Source organism: Suncus etruscus, chromosome 1 (genome assembly GCF_024139225.1).
Source record: "Suncus etruscus isolate mSunEtr1 chromosome 1, mSunEtr1.pri.cur, whole genome shotgun sequence".
In the NCBI taxonomy this organism is placed as follows: domain Eukaryota; kingdom Metazoa; phylum Chordata; class Mammalia; order Eulipotyphla; family Soricidae; genus Suncus; species Suncus etruscus.
In genome coordinates, this window is record NC_064848.1 from 176454599 (window position 1) to 176478629 (window position 24031).

A 24031-nucleotide genomic window follows, 5' to 3' on the forward strand; every position below is an offset into this window, starting at 1 on the left:
CGTCCTAGGTTAGCACATGCAAGGCAAATGCCCTACTGCTTCGCCACCACTCTGGCCCCTCACAAACTTTCTTTAACTGAACTGTTTTTTGGTAATCCCACTTAACATTTCACCATAACAAGCAATATAAAATAAAATATTTTGTGCCTACCAAGGGGTAGGAAGGAAGTAGGGCAGTAGGTAGGAAACTGGGGGCAAAGGTGGTGGAAAGGTCACCCTTTTGGTAGGATTGGTGTTAGAACATCAAATATCTCAAACAACTTTGTGAACAACTTCATAGACCATGGTGTTTAAAGGAGGGGAAAAGTTGCGGGCAGAAGAGAAAGTACTTAAGGGGAAGATGCACTTATCTTGCATGTGGTCAACCTGAGTTCAGCCAGGAGTGATCTCTAAGCACTGCTAGGTGGGGCCCAGTAACAAAACAAGGATGAATCACTGACACTGAATTATATCCTATGATGGGCTTGGGATTTATGCAGACATAAATGAAAAGGCCTTGACATCTCTTGGTCATTGAATCTGCTTATATGCATAATCTCTAACAAGACCAGAGATGACAGCTCCCTGGCAGGTGCCCACCTCCAGTTGAGGCTGAGGCTGGGTACTGCGACTAAGTACTGCTGAGGCTGGTATTTCAGAGTGCAGTCTAGGGGCACTCTATGTTGGCAGTTATTTAAAAACCTCCAAGAAATAAGGGAGCCCAGCGGTAACCCAGCCCTATCAATCCCAGAGCAGTGGCTTTCAATCCTCTTCCATCTAGCCCAGAAAAGGGCAGGTTTGGGCAATACCAGTCTGCTATTAAAATCCAAGGTCATTGGACTGGCCAGTTGCTCAATACGCTGAATGTTGCCATGCCCAAGTTCAAACCTATGCACCACCTTACATGGAGAAACACTGATTATAGATAAGTTATAGATTATTATATTATTATATTATATTAGTATAGATAAGTGATTACTTATCTATTTTCAATTTTCAATTACTTATCTATTTTCAAGCATAATTTTCATAATGTCCACATTTAGTTATACCACTGGATGGTAATCCCTATCTGAAGATGCTAGGTCCATGAAGGGCCACATGCACTTTAGTGTCTAAAGGAACACTAGGGAATGGGTCCTGACCCCAAGTAAGGGAGATGGGGTTATTATCTCTAGAAAGGTCCTTCCCCCTTAAAGGTTGGGGCCGGAGAGATAGCATGGAGGTAGGGCGTTTGCCTTGCATGCAGAAGGTCGGTGGTTCGAATCTCAGCATCCCATATGGTCCCCTGAGCCTGCCAGGAGTGATTTCTGAGCATAGAGCCAGGAGTAACCCTTGAGCGCTGCCGGGTGTGACCCAAAAACAAAACAAAAAAAGGTAAGCCAGGTTGGTAACATTTGGGGGAGCAATGGTTTTGAAGACAGGAGGAGCTGAGCAATGTCAGGACTTAGAAGATTTTGTCTGCATCCTTCCAAGGAGAAAACTTCAGTGATGCTACTTTAACACTTTAGGTTCAAGCATATAACATCAGGAACACTGCTGGGTGTAACACCCACTCCCTCAAAAAAAAAAAAGTAATAAGAGTAGGCATCATTTTTCTTGGAGAAGCTGATTGATACAAAAAGTACAATCAGTAGGACTTCCATGTGTGATATCAATATCTATCGACTTCCAAGAAAAAAAACTAGCCAGGAATATGAACACCAAATAAGGCCATTTTCGCACATGAATCCTGTGTTCTCATTTATTGTATCTAATGGTTTCTTTCTAGTAGACGCCTTGGAAATTATCCTAAAATTATCTTGCTTCTTCCTTTTAGAAATAGAGATAATTTCTCCAACAATGGTGATACTACAACTCAACAGCATTATTAGCATCGTTTTGGGAAGATTTTAAATCCTAATCCTAATGCAGCAGCCAGATCAAGTAAATCAGAATCTCCAAAGTAAAGATCCGGGACACACCGGGTATTTTCAACCAATGTGCACCCTAGTTGAAAAAAACTACTATTCTGGGGCCGGAGAGATAGCATGGAGGTAAGGCGTTTACCTTTCATGCAGAAGGTCATCAGTTCGAATCCCGGCGTCCCATATGGTCCCCTGTGCATGCCAGGAGCAATTTCTGAGCACGAAGCCAGGAAAAACCCCTGAGCACTGCCAGGTGTGACCCAAAAACCACAAAAAAAAAAAAAAAAGAAAAAAACTACTATTCTATGGCAAAGGACACACACTCCAAAGGTAACAGACCACAGGAGCTTTGGTGAGTGTTCAGTATCCCTTACATAAAATTCTGAGAAGGAAAAAGGCCGAGAGAGGGGCCCGGAGAGATAGCACAGTGGTGTTTGCCTTGCAAGCAGCCGATCCAGGACCAAAGGTGGCTGGTTTGAATCCCGGTGTCCCATATGGTCCCCCGTGCCTGCCAGGAACTATTTCTGAGCAGAAAGCCAGGAGTAACGCCTGAGCAATGCCCAGTGTGGCCCAAAAACCAAAAAAAAAAAAAGGCCGAGAGAGGGATGATGAACTTGGAACACAGCAGCAGGCAGTACAGTGTGCCCAGGCTTCCTGCCAGGGCCCACATCCTATTCAGCAGGTTCCATGCAGCAGACAGTGGGAAGTTGGGATCTGAGCCAAGGTCATCTTCCCAACAGTAAATGGAGATTCCAAGTCAATATTAAATGAATAATTCCATTTCAGAGGAGTTCATAGTTGCAATTTTCATATATTCGACAGTTCTCCAGGAAAAAGATTAAATGGGGACAGGAAGGGGGAAGAGGAATAAAAGCCCTCTTGACAACTCACAGGGGCAGCCTCCACCTTTATCACACCAAAAGTCAGCAGCCACACTCAAACTGTGTTGGGAAAGGGGGGTGGGGGGGAGGGAGTATGCATGTGCTTCCCAAAACACACATTGCCCCTCTTAAATTGCAAGATGTGGAGCTTCTGGAAATACTAGGCGGCCCTAGGAACCAGCAAGTTAACTCACCCCACACATACTATGAAAGACTGAGGTCCACATTCAAACAACTTTTCAGTCTAGCTTTGGTCCTGCACCCCAGGTCTAAACCAGCAGCCAGATCCTGACCCACCCCACTTGCACTCTGCTGTTCTCAAGTCTTCACATGTGCTGAAAAACTGAACCACCTGAACCAAGACATGCCATCCCAGTATACAGCTGTGATGTCACCAAGCGCTCACCCAGTTAGCCTCCCCACCCAAATGTTCCCCAGATCTGCCTAACCTTCCTGCCCAGATATTCCCCAGACCCACCTAACCTTCCCAACCAGATGTTCCCCAGACTCACCAATCTGAGTCAGCCATGTCCACCAGCAAGTTACAACTCAAAACAACAACAAAGAAAAAACCTCAGGAAACACTGTCTGCTCCATTTCCAAGCGAGAGGCCCCATACTGTTGGACTAGGAAGGACCTCAGAAGTCGAGGGGTGGGACACACAAGTATATCAGTAGAGGCCAAATCCAGCAGTGCTGGGAGCAGAGGCATGTGGTGATAGGAACCAAACTCAGGGTCTCACACTCAATCCACCATTTGAGCCACATCCCTGATCCACCAAAAATATTTCTTACACCAATAACCCCAGTTCACAATATCCTGAATGGTCTACCTGATCAATCCCCAGTAGCCATCATTCAATTCACTCAGAGACTAAGGAACTTTGCTATAGACCCAGAAACTAGTATCTCTGCTTCTCTGGGTGAACTTCAGGACTATCTAACAAGGATGGAAAATACCAAATGTTTAAATGAAATGTTCCAGGCACTTAAGAGATAGGAAACTCCCAGATAAAGGGAAAACCTGTTCTGTTTTTTCCTTCACTGCAGGGGTTTGTGTTTATAAACATGACCCATCTCTCCACCTAGAATAGATGGATGCCCTAGGTAGCAGTCGCCCAGAAGTGCTGAGAGCCTGGAGATTCCTCACATGTAGCTAGCTCCTGGTACCCTGAACTCCCATTTCTTTTTTTTTTTTTTTGGTTTTTGGGCCACACCTGTGACGCTCAGGGGTTACTCCTGGCTATGCGCTCAGAAGTTGCTCCTGGCTTCTTGGGGGACCATATGGGACGCCAGGGGATCGAACCACGGTCCGTCCTAGGCTAGCGCAGGCAAGGCAGGCACCTTACCTCCAGCGCCACCGCCCGGCCCCATGAACTCCCATTTCTTATCAGTCAAGATAAGCCTCTTCAGTGCTGTACAATACAGTAGGTAGAATGCTTGCCACGCTGGGGCCGGGAAGGTGGCGCTAGAGGTAAGGTGTCTGCCTTGCAAGTGCTAGCGTAGGATGGACCTCGGTTCGATCCAGACCCCCCAGCGCCCCATATGGTACCCCCAAACCAGGAGCGATTTCTGAGCGCATAGCCAGGAGTAACCCCTGAGCGTCAAACGGGTGTGGCCAAAAAACCAAAAAAAAAAAAAAAAAAAAAAAAAAAAAGAATGCTTGCCATGCACATGGCCAACACAGATTCAATTGCCGTGTGGTCCAAGCACCCCAGGTGTGATTCCTGAACTTGAGCATGAGAAACCCCTAAGGACTACCAAGTATGCCTTCCCCACAAAAAAAGACAAGCAAGCCCCTTCCTTGACCCTTCACACTCAAGAATGCAATCTCACCTCCAATAGAATTGTCATTTCCTGTGTCCCATGGTCTGAGAGGCTCAGATATGTGTGAAGGATGCACTAACCATCCTGAATTTCAGCTATGACCACCTTTATATCTGTCTTCAGACACACAACTCAGCTCAACAAAGTTCTTTGCTGTCCTTCCTTCCCAGACACGCTCTTTGAGGGACTGCTCACCCAAACTGGGTTCTGCTATGGTTTGTTTTGTCTTCTTGGGTTTAATACTGAACAGGTGAAGTGGCACTTCTAACACTGTGGATCTAAAATCTCTCACAAGTAGAGGAAAGGCTGAGGCCCCTGCCAGGACCTCCCACCCCTAGACTAGGCCACACAGGCAGGCCACTGAGGAATCCAGAGGCAGCCCTGCCTGAAGCCTGGGTGGGGAGGAGACTTGGCTATTTTCAATCTCTTGGAATTAAATAGCTGAGAGCTTATTTTTAGCAGGTTCATTTGCGCTGTGAGTAGATGCCTGTTGGCCGGCTGCCAAGTGGTCACAGCACTGAGGCCACGTGAGGCAGACACACAGGCTCAGGAGGTCTGAGCACGCATCGCAGGCAGGCTCGGGAGATTCGGCTCCACCTGCTCATTCCAGGTTCCAGAGGATTCCGTTTCTCCCAGAGATTCAAGCTGCTTCTCAGGACAGCTGATTTCTGGAGAAGTAAAGGCTTCACACTCCCAACCCAGTCGTCACAGTTGAGAGAATTCTGCAACACAGCAAACAAATGCTGGGAATGGTCACCGAGTGTTGGTCCCTGTGACTAAGCCAAACTGGCGGCAGCTATTGTAGAAAAATAGCTGCATGTCATTAATTGATGAAAAAGTCAATCATGAAAGCAACCATGGCGGTGCCAACAGCCTGCCAGGTTCCACCCCGTCTGTGAAACCACAGCCACTTAATGCCCTCAGCAGGCACCCACAAACTCTCACAGAGTGGAAACCCAAACGTGTCTCCTATCATTAACAGAACTTAGCTGTAACCAACAGGACAGACACCCATCTCTGGAGAGTTAACTAACAAGTTCTTGCTAAGGATCTTCTCCCCTTCCACAAGCTACTTGATTAAGTAACAAGAGTCAACTCTTGTGGCCACTGCATTTAGAGAATAACCACATGCTGTGGTGCCAGGCCAGGCACCAGGCCTTTCTCTCTCCTACTGCAAAGCCCTAGTCTACTAGAAGACCAACCACAGACATCTTTGTGAAATTACAAGAGTTCCTCTAGGTTATTATCAGATACATTTACCTAATTCCTCCTCAGGTAAGATGATCTCACACATGAGGATCTGACACATAGTGCAGTGAGAAGGGAGCTTATGGTACCACATATGATACCTACAGAGCCTGAGTACAAACCCAGAGCACAATCAGGAGGGTTAACATCAAGACACACACACACACACACACACACACACACACACACACACACACATGGCAGGGTTAAGGTGCTTGCCTTTATACATAGTTCAATGAGCAGCACCGATTATAGTCCCCCAAAGACTGCAAGAAGTTCTGAGCAGGAGTAAGCCCTGAGCACTGATCCAAAAAGGAAAAAAAAATTTTTAAGCATATACATTCAAATATTCCCAGATTTTTGTGTGGGAGCCACACCTGGAAGCATGTGGCTGGGATGTGAAGTGTCGAACCCAAGCCTCCTGCACACAAAGCATGCACTCAGTCCAATGAGCTAGTCTCTAGCCCAAACACTTTTTGTTTATTTGTTTTGGGTCACATCTGGCAGCACTCAGGGGCTACTCCTGGCTCTACACTCAGAAATCGCTCCTGGAAGGCTCGGGGACCATATGGGATGCATGCAAGGCAAATGCCCTACTGCCACACTATCTCTCTGGCCCTAGCCCAAACACTTTTAAACTTGTATGGTAACAAATTTCAGGAGGCTGCAGTATTCAATGTACAGTGTTAAGCTTTGCCTGGAGTAGTGCTGGGTTTGATCTCTGGCACTGCCCGGTCTCTTGAACACTATAAGGAAAGACCTATAGTCACAGAGTGGGGAATGACCTCCAAGCACAGCCAAGTATAACTTCCTGCCCTGTCCCCAAGAAAAAAATTAAATTGACCCTACCTCCTGAAAAAAAAAAAAAGGAAGTGTCTATATCTACCAAATGCTCACAGTTCAAAGAGAAGAATTGAAATACATGACAGACATACAACTGTGCTGAGCTAAACCCACATTCAGAAGCAGGCAGGGTGGGACAGGAGAGTTAGCATGGAGATAAAGTGTTTGCCTTGCATGCAGAAGGGTTGGTGGTTCAAACCCCGGCATCCCATATAGTCTCCCAAGCCTGCCAGGAGCAATTTCTGAGCGTAGAGCCAGGAGTAACCCATGAGCACTGCCGGGTGTGACCCAAAAACCAAAAACAAAAACAAAAAAAAACAGAAGCAGGCAGGGAACCCAGAAAAGGCTTTCGCTCTCACCAAGGCCAGATTGTCCCAAAGCTTGCAATGGTGGGTTAATGACAAGAATCTCTGGTCAATAAAACTTGCTTTGAAATGGGAGCAAGTCTCAGAGTAGATCAGAACAAGTCCTAGGAGCTGTGATAAAAGCCAGAGCGAAAGTTTGACCTTAACTGTCAAAGCAATGAGAACCATAAAGAGGCACAGCAATTGCAACATGGTTAAAAAGCAGAGCAGGTCACAGGAGGCAAAGGCCTGGGTGATCCCCAAGTGGCAACTGCTGTCCAACACTGGCAGCCACGAAGTCCCGGGAGACAACTGAGCGAGCACTTGAAATGTGACGAGTGTAACTAGGGGACTGAATCTTATATTTTAGTTAATGGAAATTAAAGTGTAAAAACCCCTACGCAGCCAGTGTAGTGCTGACAGAGCAAGCACAAAGAAGCTGGAGAGCCAATATCAATGCCCAGCCTACCTTGCTGGGCAGCGCTGGGTCCTGCCGCTGAGAGTAGGGGTAAACTGATGGTACGCTGGGCACCTCACCCTCAACAGCATGGCTGAGGCCCAGGAATCAGACCGCCAGAGCCATGACTCAGGTGTACTGGTCTCAGTCCAGCCCCGGTGTTCACAGGGTTGTTACCTTCATCCTTAGGGGGCCTGGATGAGCTGGGACTTGTGCTGGCACCCTAAGATTCCACGCTAGCTCACAGTGGGGCTGTGAAGTACAGCTCAGGAACCCCCACACCCTCCATTATGATGGTCCTAAGGGCTAGACTAGCCAGGCCCTGAGCCTGAGCTTGCCTCCTTCGGCAAACCAGTTCTCCAAAAGTCACACCATTTTCAGGACCTGCTTCCCAGGAAGAGGCTTGCCAGGTTGGGCCACGAACATCTGGGTGAGGAGGTGGATACTTCTCAGTGAAGCCCTTGCCAGCCAAAATGGAAACCCAGACTCAGGCTCCGGGTAAAGAGCCAGGAGTGGAAACTCAAGTCTCTGGACATGGTCTCACATTAGGTGCTCTTCCTCCTCTTGAATTCAATTAAAAGTTTAACTTCATGGGGCCGGAGAGATAGCATGGAGGTAAGGCGTTTGCCTTTCATGCAGAAGGTCATCAGTTCGAATCCCGGAGTCCCATATGGTCCCCCGTGCCTGCCAGGAGCAATTTCTGAGCATGGAGCCAGGAATAACCCCTGAGCACCGCCGGGTGTGACCCAAAAACCAAAAAAAAAAAAAAAAAAAAAAGTTTAACTTCATATAAATGACACAGGAGGAAAAACTTTATACCCCTTCTTTCTCTGCTTAGAAAAACCTATGACAGGACCAGTCTTTACATGATGAAGGAAAAAGTTGTCAGCACTTTCTAGACAAGTCATCCCATTATTAATTTGGGCTTAGGGATATCATTTCATTTCATTTCATTTTTTTTTAATTTTGCTTTTTGGGCCACACCTGGCAATGCTCAGGAATTAAATCCTAGATCTGTGCTTCAGTAATCACTCCTGGTGGAGCTCTGGGGAATCATATGGGATGCTGGAGATTGAATCCAGGTCAGACACATGCTAAGGCAAATACAACACCTGCTATACTATTATTGTTCAGAACCTGGGATATGGTTTCTAAAACACCAATGAGTATGCCGCCTTTATCCTGTCCCTCATCCTTGCTCTTGGCAACCATCTTGCTTTATAAGTGATTTTGAAGGGCTTCTAAAGAAAATGAAGCAGGTGCCAGGAAAGTTTTCCAAGGTACACAGAGTTCTCGCCTATGACCAGAGACAAGAATAATGCTCAGAAGGCAAATGGTAGTTTGAGAAAGAGGGGAGATAACCCATGCCTTCAAGGCCTCCAAAAATGTCATTAAAGGGGCAGTGATGGGAGGCAAAGTCCCAGACTTAATCTACCACCTCAGGTGGGTACCGCAAAGGGGCCAAATGCTTTCCCAATGGCAGACTGTGCAATACAACCGACCACAAGAATCTTGGAAAGCTCCTTTCCATTCATCTACAGGGAGACACTAAAATGAATCTAAATAACACTCCATTCTAAAGGCCGTTACGAGTCTTCTGGTTTCTTTAAAAGGAAAACAAAACAAAACAAAAAAACAGTGACCTCTTCTCTAGTGGGCTTTGTTACTGTTGACAATCAACAAATTTAGTCCAAGAGTCAGGCAAGAGTTCTTTACTAATAGAGAGACAGCCAGTTTACCTAGGATAGAGCCTTCAAACACTCTGGGGGCTAAGAGATGAAAGGATGGATGGCAGCCTGAATGCCCATAGTACAGGAGCCCCAAGGGGGAGTGGGCCCCCATGTTCACCCCTAACGTGGTACCAGAATCCAGATCCCATCTTTGAAATATCCCAAAGGTAACTGGTGTGTCAGGATCTGGGGGCCTGCTGATTCAGCCAGCTTTCCACCAGCCAGTCTCTTTCTGGCCACATGCCACAACCCCGACCTTCAAAGGGGCTGGATCTGCATGCACCTGGGCTGCACACCTTCCCACACGCTGGACAAGATACTGGAAACACTACCCAGAAAGGAATAAGAGGGGCCAAAGTGAAAGCATAATAGGTAGGGTGTTTGTCTCACATGTGGCCAACCTGGATTCAATTCAAACCCATATGGTCACCTGGACCTGCCAGGAATGACTCCATAGGTAGAGCTAGGAGTAACACCTAAGCACAGCTAGGTATGACCTAAAAGCCAAAAAAAAAAAATAAGAAAGGAAAGAAGGGAGGGAGGGAGGGAGGGTGGATGGAGGGGGAAGTGAGTGAGGGAAGAAAGGGGAGGGAGGGAGGAAGGAAGGAAGGAATGGAAGAAAAGGAAGGAAAGAAGAAGAGTCCTGGGGCCGGGTAGGTGGCGCTGGAGGTAAGGTGTCTGCCTTGCAAGCGCTAGCCAAGGAAGGACCGCGGTTCGATCCCCCGGTGTCCCATATGGTCCCCCCAAGCCAGGGGCGATTTCTGAGCACATAGACAGGAGTAACCCCTGAGCGTCAAACGGGTGTGGCCCAAAAACCCAAAAAAAAAAAAAAAAAAAAGAAGAAGAGTCCTGGTCCAGAAGCAAAATAAAAGGAGAAAAGGGGATTCCCAGGATAGGAAGAAGCAGAGTAAGGGAGTTGTTGAGCATCAAGGATGTTCAGAGACAATAAGGGGAGACTAGTGATTTGGGGGATGGGGAGGAGGGAGGGTCACACCTGGCTAAATTCAGGGCTTACTCTGAGCTCTGCATTCAGGAATTACTCCTGATGGTTCTTAGGGGACCATATAGAATGCCAGGGATCAAAGGTAGGTTGGCTGTGTGTACAAGGCAAGTAAGTGCCCTATCTGCTGCTCCAGTAACTAGTGATTTCTAAGTTTAAGGAGAAAGAGGATATAAGCAGAGAAGGGGATGAGTGAGGGAAGAAACAAGGAAATATGAAAGACTAAAAACTTTGTAACCGGGCCAGAGAGATAGCATGGAGGTAGAGCCTTTGCCTTGCATGCAGAAGAACAGTGGTTTGAATCCCAGCATCCCATATGGTCCCCCGGCCTGCCAGGAGTGATTTCTGAGTAGAGAGCCAGGAGTAACCCCTAAGTGCTGCCGTGTGACCCAAAACACAGAAACAAAACAAAACAAAAAAGCAGTCCTTGTGGGGCCGGAGAGATAGCATGGAGGTAAGGCGTTTGCCTCTCATGCAGAAGGTCATCGGTTCGAATCCCGGCGTCCCATATGGTCCCCCGTGCTTGCCAGGAGCGACTTCTGAGCGTGGAGCCAGGAGTAACCCCTGAGCACTGCCGGGTGAGACCCAAAAACCAAAAAAAAAAGCAGTACTTGCTTAGAGGGAACATACATATTTGGGGCCGGAGAGATAGCATGGAGATAGGGCATTTGCCTTGCATGCAGAAGGACAGTGGTTCGAATTCCAGCATCCCATATGGTCCCTCAACGCTGCCAGGAGCAATTTCTGAGCGCATAGCCAGGAGTAAGCCCTTAGTGTCAAATGGGTGTGGTCCAAAACAAGAAATAAAAACTTTGTAACCATAGCAATACTTAGCCTAGACTTAAAACTGTTTCCTTGGAGGCCAGAGTGAAAGCATAGTAGGTCAGCAGCTTGTCTTGCATGTGGCTGACCCAGGTTCAAGCCCTGGCATTCCATGTAGTCCCCTGAGCACTGTCAGGAGTGATTCTTGAGTATAGAGTAAGGAGGAAGGCCTGAGAGCACCACTTGGTAAAAGAAAAGAAAAAGAAAAAATAACACTCTGCTTCCCGATATCCTGAGAGGATGAGGGAAGAAAAATATGAAGCCTTAACTTCTATAGCAGTAAAGAATATACTGTGTTTCTTTGTGTGTATATGTTGGCATAAACATTGGGTCTCACACATGCAAAAGTACATGCAATTGTACAGTACAGTTACTCTATCTTGAGTCCGAGGGTTAGTATCACTTGCTTTGAGTATACTCAGGTTCAATCTTTGGTACCTCATATGGCTCCTTCACCAGGCATCACTGAGCACAGAGCTAGAAGCAAGCCCTAGAGCACTGCTAGGTGTGGTCGAAGTGGCCCCTCCTGCCAAATGTACTCTAAAACTAAGCTACTTCTGGTTTGTACAGAGTACTTTTTTTTGTTTTGTTTTGTTTCTGGGCCACACCCAGTTACACTCAGGGGTTACTCCTGGCTATGTGCTCAGAAACCACTCCTGGCTTGTGGGACCATACGGGATGCCGGGGGTTCAAACCATGGTCCATCCTAGATCAGCCGCGTGCAAGGCAAATGCCCTACTGCTGTGCCACCGCTCCAGCCCCCAAAGCACATATTTTTAAAAGGAGAGAGAGCAGAGCACAGCAGATACGGCATGCTATGGCTCAGCTCTTTCCTTTCTAAAAGCACAAAGCCGGGGCCAGTAAGGTGGCGCTAGAGATAAGGTGTCTGCCTTGCAAGTGCTAGCCAAGGAAAGATCTCGACTGCAGTTCAATCCCCCGGTATCCCATATGGTCCCCCCAAGCCAGGGGCAATTTCTGAGCACTTAGCCAGGAGTAACCCCTGAGCATCAAACGGGTGTAGCCCGAAAAACCAAAATAAATTAAAATAAAATAAAATAAAATAAAAGCATGAAGCCAACCTGAGTTGATACCAGCATTCCAGATGGTGTCCAGGGCACTGCCAGAGTGATTCTTGTGTTCAGAGTCAGGAGTAAGTCCTGACCACCACTGCTGGGTGTGTCCAATAAAAGGGAAAAAGTGGGGCTGGCGAGGTGGCGCTAGAGGTAAGGTGTCTGCCTTGCAAGCGCTAGCCAAGGATCAGGACCGCGGTTCGATCCCCCGGCGTCCCATATGGTCCCCCCAAGCCAGGGGCAATTTCTGAGTGCTTAGCCAGGAGTAACCCCTGAGCATCAAATGGTGTGGCCCGAAAAACCAAAAAAAAAAAGGGAAAAAGTAAAAAAAAAAAAAAAGAAAGAAACAACTCTAGTATACAATCTAGGATAGAACTGATAGTGCTTGGGAAAGAGAAGAGAGCAGGTGGGAGGAGCCCTAGGAACAGACGGCTGCTCTCTCCAACCTCTAGTAGTCAAGAGTCAGATCTTCCTATAAACAAAGCTTTGATAAAAAGCAAATTCATCCCTAAGTTACCTAAGTATCAATATGTGCTCTATTACCTTGCAGCTTTGTTTCTAACTATGTATCAGAGTCAACATACTTACAATGCTTTCTTTTTCTTTGCTAATTAACGCATTGCCAATTTTGCTTCAGAAAATCAACTACCGCTGATGACATATAGAGACTGTCAAAAAATATGTTGAAGCTGGAGCAGTAGCACAGCAGGTAAGGTGCATGTGGCCGACCTGGGTTCAATCCCTGACATCCTCTATTGTCCCCGGCATTACATATGATCCCCTAAGCCCCTCACAGAAGTGATTCCTGAGCACAGAGCCAGAAGTAACAACCCCTGAGCATTGCTGGGTGTTGCTCAACAACAAAAACAACAACAAAAAGTAAAGAAAGAAGCTGGGCCAGAGCACAGCAAGTAAGGCATTTGCCTTGTAAGCAGCTAACCCAGCGTCAATCCCAGGCATCCAATATGGTTTCCCAACTCTGCCAGAAGTAACCCCAGAGGGCACTGGATGTGGCCTCAAAACCAAAAAAAAAAAAAAAAGAAAAACAAAGGGCAGGTCAGGAGGATGTTGGGACCCCAACATCTATTTTTCTAGGAAGTGATTAAGGAGACAATGTTACTATACCACACCTATCCAGAATCTCCAACCTTCTGGGGAGGGGGGGCTCTCACACATACCCCTCCTCACCCTTAGGACTGACAACTCGGGGCCGAGTGCGATGGTGCTAGAGGTAAGGTGTCTGCCTTGCCAGCGCTAGCCTAGGACAGACTGCGGTTCCCGGAGTCCCATATGGTCCCCCAAGCCAGGAGCAACTTCTGAGCTCATAGCCAGGAGTAACCCCTGAGCATTACCGGGTGTGGCCCAAAAACCAAAAAAAAATAAAGAAGGACTGACAACTCAATAAAGATGTCAACAGCCTGCTGAGGCAGGTTCTGCTGGAGAGGCAAAGAAAGAGCCCTTGGGGAAGCATAGGTGGAGAGAAGGGCAGGAGCCACATTTCAAAGACCCATCAAGGCAGCAGAGAAGTAGTCCTCAGGCACTCACTGGTAATGACCCCTCCTGGGTCTGGGTTTTCCTCTAAGTCTGTGATTTGATTTTCTCTGGGGTTCTCTAGTTCCTCCCACAGACTAAACACCTGCATCACAGAGTGCATGTCTGGTGGGTCTGAACTGCCCTAAACTAAGTGGGATCATAGTGAACCAAAAGAAGCCTTCTATCCAGTACTGGCCTAGCCCTGAGCTGACTGAAAAGCCCCAGGGAACCTGAACTGAGATAAGCAGACTTATAAAGAATAAAAGGAAGAAATGACTAGACTGGATGGTTTAATATTAGAAGACACTACTTCAGAATTTTATTCCATGTGAGTGTTCTGTAGGCATTCAACCTGTTTCTATCAATTACCAGAGGTGAAATAGGTTTCATTATATGTCATTTTGTTTACAGTTACTGATCTAGGGTCTGGAGTGTTAGTTAACATAGCAGTAGGGCAATTGCCTTACACTCGGCTGTCCCAGGATGGACATGGATTCAATACCCAGCATCTCATATGGTCCCCAAGCCAAGAGTGATTTCTGAGTGCAGAGCCAGGAGTAAACCCTGGCCCAAAAAACAAAAAGAAAGTTACTGATCTAGAGAACCTGGAGGTGTAAAGTGATGACTTACTAATGCATAAAGCTGGTGCTAGCAGAGACAGGTACACATTAAAAAAAAAAAAAAAAAAAAAAGAACAACCAGTTCTGGCATAGATACAGAGAGTACAGTGAGAAGGAACTTTCATTCACTGCTGGTAGGAATGTAAACAGTTCCAGCCTCTTGGAAAACAATAGGGATGTTCCTCAAAACTGGAAAATGACACCCACAAATGCAATCATGTCTACATCTAGCCAGCTCCATAGACTCTTCTCAAAAAGAGATGTAAACCAAGCTGTAACAAATTCTGGGTACACACACGGGCCTGCAGCTGAAGATGGCAATTTCAGGAGGAGATAGTGGGCCGAGTCCCCACCCTGCCAAAGCCACACCTGCTACACCCATCACAAACAATTGCTGTTTCACCACTCTTCTAAAACTCTGCAGAGACATCAATCTGACCAAAACTCCAGGTATGCCGGTATTTGGACTGATACCATCAGAACTATTTTTGTAGTAAGTGCGGGTACTCATTCCCTCCTCCCCCCTTCACATACTTCTGAAAGCCTTGTAGCCTTTTTGAGCCACAAAAGCCACAGTACCAGCAATAGTGCTTGAAAATCCTGGGCCTTCAGGCCGCATTCACCCCATACAACTCCATTTTTGTTTCATATAGTCATCCCCGTAGGAATAGAACAATTTTAGAAGCCAATGTATATCTGAAGCCACCTACTATTCAGAAACATATGAAATAACAGAATGGTCAATTAGCAACAAGAGCTTACTAAACCTTCTGACAATGACTTTATGACTTTATTGGAAACAAAAATTTTCACAAATTTGCTTGTTGCTGTATTCTATTTTTCTCTTCTTTTGTTTCTATAATTTCTCTCCAACTTATCTGAAAACAAATGTATTATGATCAACTTTGTCAACTATGTAATACATGCTATTTAAATAAATTTTTTAAAAAAATATAGAACTTGGGGCCAGAGAGATAGCATGAAGGTAAGGTATTTGTCTTGCATGCAGAAGGACGGTGGTTCGAATCCCGGCATCCCATATGGTCTCCCGAGTCAACCAGGAACAATTTCTGAGCATAGAGCCAGGAGTAACCCCTGAGCACTGCTGGATGTGACCAAAAATAAATAAATAAAGTGGGGCCGGAGTGATAGCATGGAGGTAAGGCATTTGCCTTTCATGCAGAAGGTCACTGGTTCGAATCCCGGCATCCCATTTGGTATCCCCCCCACCCCCCTACTCTTTACCCACCCCCACCCCCGTGCCTGCCAGGGGCGATTTCTGAGCACAGAGCCAGGAGTAACCCCTGAGCACTGCCAGGTGTGACCCCAAAAAAATACCAAAAACAAAAAACTATATAGAGAACTTGAATTCCCATAATACCCACCAATACCTCTCTTGGAATATACCCTAGGGGCCCAAATAACACAATGCAGAAAAGACATCTGCATGCCTATGTTCATTGCAACACTACTCACAATAGCTAGAATCTGGAAACATCCCAGGTGCCAGAGAACAAATGAGTAGATAAAGAAACTGTTGTACATCTACATACTACGCAGCTGTTAGGAAAAATGAAGTCATGAAATTTGCTTATACATGGGTATATATGTAGAGTAGTATGCTGAGTGAAATAGTCAGAGGGAGAGGGACACATAGAATGGTATCACTCATTTGAGGGGTATTTTAAAAGTGATAGTATTTAATTAATAATAATATCCAAAGACACAGAGATGAGGGCCAGGACTAGTCTGAGGTAGCAAGCTTGCCACAAAGGGGGAAGAGACATGGTAGTGCAGCTAGAGCAGAGAAGGGACCACCACAATGCCGTAACACTTGGAAAAGATCACTCAACACAAGAACTGGGTGCTGGGGCCCGGAGAGATAGCACAGAGGCGTTTGCCTTGCAAGCAGCCGATCCAGGACCAAAGGTGGTTGGTTCGAATCCCGGTGTCCCATATGGTCCCCCGTGCCTGCCAGGAGCTATTTCTGAGCACACAGCCAGGACTAACCCCTGAGCACCACCCGGTGTGGCCCAAAAACCAAAAAAAAAAAAAAAAAAAAGAACTGGGTGCTGAGAGGAGGTAAAGTGATATGTACAATACCACCTGTTACAATACTGCAAAAAAAAAAAAATCACAATATCTAGGGGCCGGGAAGGTGGCGCTAGAGGTAAGGTGTCTGCCTTACAAGCGCTAGCCAAGGAACGACCGCGGTTCGATCCCCCGGCGTCCCATATGGTCCCCCCAAACCAGGGGCAATTTCTGAGCACATAGCCAGGAGTAACCCCTGAGCATCAAACGGGTGTGGCCCAAAAACAAAAAACAAAAAACAAAAAAAAAATCACAATATCTAAAAAGAAAAATGAGGAGAAAAGGGGTGGAAGAAAAAGGAGAGGGAGAGAAGGAGGGAGGGAGAGAGAGAGAGAGTGGGGATGGGGGAGAGAAGAATGTCTGACATAAAGGCAGGGGCTTGAGGGATGGAGGGAAATCTGGGGACACTGCAAACAAAAATATGCATTGGTGAAGAGATGAGTGTTGGAACATTGTAGTACAAACTCAATCACGAGCAACTTTGAAACTATCCGATTAAACTTTGTTCTATTAAAATGGATTAACTAGGGCAGGTACAATAATAGTACAGGGGGTAGGGCTTTGCCTTGCACACAGCTAACCCAGGTTCGATTCCCCCATCCCATATGTTCCTCTGAGTCCTTCAGGGGTGATTCCTGAGTACAGAGCCAGGAGTAATCTCTGAGCACTGCTGCATGGGGCCCAAATACCAAAAAAAGTTTTTTTTTTTTTTAATTTAAAAAATTAAATTTTGGGGCCGGGCGGTGGCGCTAAAGGTAAGGTGCCTGCCTTGCCTGCGCTAGCCTTGGACGGACCGTGGTTCGATCCCCCGGTGTCCCATATGGTCCCCCAAGCCAGGAGCAACTTCTGAGCACATAGCCAGGAGTAACCCCTGAGTGTTACCGGGTGTGGCCCAAAAATCAAAAAAAAAAAAAAAAAATTTAAATTTTAAAAAATGATGCCAGTTGGGAGAAAAGAGGCACAGCCCACACAGTCAACCTAAGTTCTGACTTTTTTTTTTTTTTTTTTTTTTGGTTTATGGGTCACACCTGGCAGCGCTCAGGGTTTACTCCTAGCTTTATGCTCAGAAATCGCTCCTGGCAGGCTCGGGGGACCATGGGATGCCAGGATTCGAACCACCGTCCTTGTGCTTGCAAGGCAAAGGCCCTACCTCCTTACTATCTCTCCAGCCCCTAAATTCTAATTTTTTTTTTTTTTTTTTTTGGTTTTTGGTTTTTGGGCCACACCCGGCATTGCTCAGGGGTTACTCCTGGCTGTCTGCTCAGAAATTGCTCCTGGCAGGCACGGGGGACCATATGAGACACCGAGATTCGAACCAAACACCTTTGGTCCTGGATCGGCTGCTTGTAAGGCAAACACCGCTGTGCTATATCTCCGGGCCCAAGTTCTGACTTTTAATGAGAAAAGGTTGGACAAAGTATCTCCAAGATGGGCAGAGAGACAATACAACTGTTAAGACACTTTGTCTTGCATGCAGCTGACCATAGATTGAAGATCTCCATCAATCACCCCATATGGTCCCAAAACCACTATCAGGAGTAAACCCTGAGCATAGCCAGGTGTGACCCAGAAAATAACAAAACAAAACAAATAAAAAGCAGGAACAGGACTGGAGAGAGTACAGCTTGTAGTGTACTTGCTTTGCAGCTACAGACCTGAGTTCTACCCCCAACACCCCAAAGAGACCCTGAGCCCCACTAGGATTAAGCTTCTAAACAAGCCAAGTACAGGAGGAGGCAGACTAAGCAGGGGTTTTAGACAGATCAGGGATTGCCTATCCCTGGAGGTAGCACCAGAGCTTGGACAGTGAGAACAGCTCGCCAAGAAAAGAAGAGGGGAAGAGAGTTCCAAGTAGGGAGAACATATCAAGTTCTCACGCAGGAACAAGTGTGGCTGACTTGGGATGGGGGTTTGTCCAGCAAGAGGTGGGTGAGCTGGGAGAAAAAGGGTTCCATCCAGAGAAAGTCCCTCCCAAGAGGTGAGAAAGTGTGTACCAAGAGCCAGTTGAACAGTAGTTTTGGAACTGACAAGCTGGTTCCAGAATCCAGTTCAGAAAAAATAGCACCAGCATACACTGTAGTAAACTGGGGCTCACTATTACCTCCACTTTTCAGCACAGTCTAGGAAGCCTGGGGCCGATACCACATAGAACCAGCAGAGAAGCCTTAGGGACAGCCCACAGACTTGCAGCCCCCATATAAGTCCTGGCAATTTCTTTGATTCAGACTTTGTGCAAGCAGCCTCAATTTTTAGCCAACATAAACCATAAGTCACAGTGGACCTTATATGGTTTGAAGCTCGCTTCATTAGAGAGATGGGCTGGAGTTGGCAGCTCCAAGTTTTAAAAGGAAAGAGAAACAAACCAGAGAGGAGGAGAGAAGGAAGAAAAGGAGAGGGAGAAAAGGTCAATGACAGAAACACAATTTTTGTTTGAACTCATTTTCCTCCCTCTTCCTGCCTGCCCATTAAGATTCCCAACCAGGTCTTGTGGCTTTGAATCCTCTCTTCAATGTGGTTTAAATCAGAGCACATGGGTGACCAGGCTGCTAGCAGATTCAGGATAAAGAGTGGCCTGCCCAGGCCCAGAATACCCGTGAAACTGGGGACAAATAGTATCCTGGGGCAACAAGGAGTCCCCCATATACCAGGCCAGAAACCCTGTATTCACTAGGCAGGCTGCCAGGGTCCCCTTTAGACTCACCTGGCAGGAGCAAGAGCTGGTTCCCTGCCAGAGATCCAGAATAGGAATAGAAATGGTAGTCAGCTGCCCTCACCCTACACATGCTCATGACCACTTCTAGAGTGGCTTTCCCCTGCCGCCCCCCCCCCCAATTAGGATGCAGCAGTTAGCAGACCCAGGACCTGCCCTTAGACTAAAGCCACATGCACTTGGCTCTATGCTAAAGGATGCCCCTGACCAAATATAGACACACAGCAGATGCTTTGGTTGGGTAGGCTAACCAAAGTCAAAGGACAGAGCAAGGAGACTAGTCTCACATGGCCTCTCACAAGAGACAGAGCTCAAAGAAACTAAGCCAAAAGCACAAGGCAGGTTGCTGGCTCCTTTCTCTTTACAGAGACACTTCAGGAGGAGCTCGATGGGGGAGGGCAAGGAGGGACCAGAAGGAGAAATACAGCAAAGACAGAACCAGCCTTTAGCTCCTCAGGCCAAGACTGGGGCGGGGGCCAGCAGTATAAGGCTGGCAGCTGAACCTAGAACTGCTGCCTCCAACAGAGACCAACCTCCACCTAGGTGTCAGCCTATTGAGGGCCTGGGAATGGTCTTGCAACCCCTATATGAAGTCTATGAAGTCACATTATTATTAGCAAGTAATAATGAGTGATTTGAGGCATGTCTTTCCAAAGAGGCAATGGAGGAACTAAACTGAACTTGGTCTTCAAGCAGGTTTGCAGGCCCCGAGGCACCTGAGCTATAGGCTTACTTACTCATATGCTGCATTTGCGCAGCTCAAGGGCACTGAATGGTTGCATAACCAAGAATAAAACAGAGCTTTTTTGGGTGGGAGAAGAGCATTTAAAAAGCAGGATCCTAAACTCCAGTTTCCTATAAAATGAGATTGGAGAATCTCCTTCAAAGGTGGTCATGAAGCTGAAATGACTCAAAACCCCAGACTGAGTCAGTTTGTGGGATAAATTATTTTAATCTTTTAAAAGCCCAGTTTAGTTTTGCAAATGCGGGTGGCAGTACTACCCACCTCCAAGCACAGAACAGGAGGCGCAGCAGTCCTGATCTTGGTGCAAAGGCAGATGGCTCCTCACACCCTCCTTCCCCAGACCTTGTTTTCTCAAATCTAACATCACTAAACAGAAGAGAACAGAAAGGGCCCAGAGCAGGGCAGGAGTGATAGTACTTCTGGTAGGGCACTTGCCTTGCATGTGGCTGCCAGCTGACCTGGTTCAATCCCTGGTATCCCATATGGTCTGCCAAACATGGCCAGTAGATAGGTGTTTGCCTTGCACGAGACCGAACCTGGGTTTGAACTCTAATATCCCATACGGTCCCCCAAACATCTCCAGTAGTATCAATTCCTGTGTGTAAAGCCAATAGTAACCCCTGAGCAATGCTGGATGTGGGGGGTAGGGAGGGTGGGAAGAAAAGAAGGGAGGGAGGGAGGGAGGGAAGGAGGGAGGGAGGGAGGAAGGAAGGAAGGAAGGAAGGAAGGAAGGAAGGAAGGAAGGAAGGAAGGAAGGAAGGAAGGAAGGAAGGAAGGAAGGAAGGAAGGAAGGAAGGGAGGGAGGGAGGGATATTTTAAGAAAAGTCGTTCAAAGATGCAAACAGCATCTAAATACAACTGCTTTCTGGTGCCAAGAAAAGATTCCATGTAGGCCAAAGTTCACTGTAGCAAGGCTCAAGCAAAGAACACACAGGCCCAGAGGAATTACACCTAGAAATAACACACACTGCAGACGTTCCGACACCTCCTGTGCAACAAACCCTCACATTAAGACTGGCAGGAGCAAGCATATGAGAAGCGTCCTTTTCTGTAAGGTTTGCTGCAGAGGGCTCTCACCGGGAGCGTCAGAGCCATAGGTAGGGTAAAGGACCAGACTGAAGACCAAGGACATTGAGCAGAGAGCTTCATGAAAAAGAATAGGCTCTCAAATCAAACAGGGGCTTACCAAGGGTTTAGCATGTGGCTTCTCAGCTTTATGCACTGTTCCCAGAACCTTCCCTACACCTCCTTCCAAACTGTTTTATAACTGATTTCGGTCCTCCAGAGTGGCAGGATCAGAACCTGCTGAAGATGCATGACGCGTAGAACAGACAGACACATAAGTAATTTGTCTACAATCTTCCTGTGAACTAAGGAAAACTAAGCCTTTGTGCTCTACAAAGTATGCCAATTAAGCTTTAGAAAGTAGGCAAAGAACTAAGACCAGAACACTCTTAAAGGAAGTTTTGGGCCAGATCCAGGGGACACCGTCTTGGCAGTACTCAGGAGAATATAACATGCCTGAAAGGGACTGAAACCAAACCATGTACTCCAACCTTCTAACCCATCTTCTCAGCCTCTAAGAGTTCTTTCTTTAGCCCTACCCCTTCCTTTTTCTGAACAAAGGCAGGAAAACTGGGCTTTAGTAGAAAGTTTGCCACTATATGGGGGATGAGGGACAAATCAGGGAAGGGATCTCTATGACAATGACCAGAGGGCCCGGAGAGTTAACACAGTGGTGTTTGCCTTGCAAGCAGCCAATCCAGGACCAAAGGTGGTTGGTTCCAATCCCGGTATCCCATATGGTCCCCAGTGCCTGCCAGGAGCTATTTCTGAGCAGACAGCCAGGAGTAACCCCTGAGCACCGCCGGGTGTGGCCCCCCAAAAAAACAAACAAACAAAAAAAGACAATGACCAGAGAAGTAGTTACTCTGGACAAGGACTGAGTGCTGAAAGGAGATAAAGTGACATGTAAGATACCCTTTTAGCAACAATATTGCAAAACAGGGGGCTAGGAAGATAAGTTCAACTGATATGTATACTTTGCATGTGGCCAACAGGTTCCATCCCCCTGCCAGGTCCTCTGGGCACCACTAGGAAGTAATTCCTGAGTGCAAAGACACTAGTTACTTACCCCTGAGCATCACCAGGTGTGGCCCCAAAATAAAAACAAATAAACAAATAGATATTGCACCACAGTGCCTCAAAGGAAAAAAGAAAAGGCTGGAGGGTGGGAGGGAAGCTGGGATATCCACGGAAAGAAGCAGACACCAGTGAAGATTGGTGTTCAAATACTTGTATCCTTGAAATGCAATCATGCATGAATAACTGTGATTCACTGTGATTTCATTTTTGTTTGTTTGTTTGGGGCTACACCCAGGATGCAAAGGGATTACTCCTGGCTCTGAGCTCAGGAATCACTGTTGGTGGGACCCGGGGCATCATAAGGGATACTGGGGATCAAACCCACATGGGCCATGTGCAAGGCAAAAGCCCACTGTACTATCATTTCAGCCTCTTAATTTTTTTTTAAGATTTTTTTTTTTTTTTTTTTGGCTTTTGGCCCACACCCAGCTGTGCTCAGGGTTCACTCCTGGCAAGATCAAGGGACCATATGGAGTACTGGGGATTGAACCTGGATCGGCAGAGTGTAGCCCTATTTGCTATACTGTATCTAACAGAAATTCTGATGCTAAAAATGTATTAGACCTACACTGTTCAGTACTGCAGCCTAGAAGTGGAAACAGGAAAGCACGGACATCTGAATTAGAATTGGGGTTGGGCCCGGAGAGATAGCACAGCGGGTTTGCCTTGCAAGCAGCCGATCCAGGACCAAAGGTGGTTGGTTCGAATCCCGGTGTCCCATATGGTCCCCCGTGCCTGCCAGGAGCAATTTCTGAGCACAGAGCCAGGAGTAACCCCTGAGCAACGCCGGGTGTGGCCCAAAAACCAAAAAAGAAATAAATAAATTAATTTAAAAAAAAAAAAAAAAGAATTGGGGTGAGGGGGCAATAGCACCTCGGAAAGGATGTTTGCCTTGCACAGGGCCAATCCGGGTTTGATCCTCAGCATATGGTCCCCGAGCCTGCCAGGAGTGACTCCTGAGTACAGAGCCAGGAGTAATCCCTGAGCACTGCTAGGTATGCTCTCTCCTCCCTCCTCCCTACACCCCCCTCCCCGCAAAATATAGGACTATGTAGTCAAGGAATTGATTTTTTGTTTTGTTTTGTTTTTTGTTTTTTTGGGCCATACCCGGCAGTGCCCAGGAGTCACTCCTGGCTGTCTGCTTAGAAATAGCTCCTGGCAGGCACGGGGACCATATGGGACACCGGGATTTGAACCAACCACCTTAGGACCTGGATCGGCTGCTTGCAAGGCAAACGCCGCTGTGCTATCTCTCTCCGGGCCCAAGGAATTGATTTTTTTTTTTTTTTTGGTTTTTTTTTTTTTTTTTTTGGGTCTCACCCGGCAGTGCTCAGGGGTTACTCCTGGCTCCATGCTCAGAAGTCGCTCCTGGCAAGCACAGGGGACCATATGGGACGCCGGGATTCGAACCGATGACCTTCTGCATGAGAGGCAAACGCCTTACCTCCATGCTATCTCTCCGGCCCCAGGAATTGATTTTTAAACTTGATGCTTTAGAAAATGAAATTTAGGGTCAGTGAGATAGTAGCTCAAAGGGTCAAGTTTATGCTTTGCTTACATGGAGCTGAGTTCACATGAATCCCCCAAGAAATTTGTGAGCAAAGAGTCAGGAATGGACCCCACATAAAAGTTAACGTTAACTACTCATATATGGCTCATAACCAGCTACAACCAAGAGAAAAATCTAACCCAGAGGTTCCCAAACTTATTTGGCATACTAACCTCCTTTTCAGAAGCAAAATTATGCTGTTCCCGTAGAAATCTGTATCCTATAAGTGAAATAGCAACTATGGCCCTCCTTTATTTTGTTTATTTTGTTCACACCCAGTAGTGCTCTAGGGTTACTCCTGGCTCTGCGCTCAGAAGTAGCTCCTGGTAGGCACAAGGGACCATATGGGATGTTGGAATTAAAACTACTCCTGGTAGGCACAAGGGACCATATGGGATGTTGGAATTAAAACTACTGTCCATCCTGGCTGCATGCAAGGCAAAGGCCCTTACCACTGTACTATCTCTCAGGCCCCAATGGCCCTCTTAATTACACCCGAAGCTACTACTGCCCCTCCTAAAGTGTTCCACT

At 46.8% G+C, this 24031-nt stretch overlaps 1 protein-coding gene across 1 annotated transcript in view; it reads right to left on the reverse strand.

Annotated features, from left to right (window-relative positions):
- Nucleotides 1-24031, reverse strand: part of AKAP1 (A-kinase anchoring protein 1) — a 48721-nt gene that overhangs the window by 18578 nt on the left and 6112 nt on the right. The window lies entirely within an intron of this gene.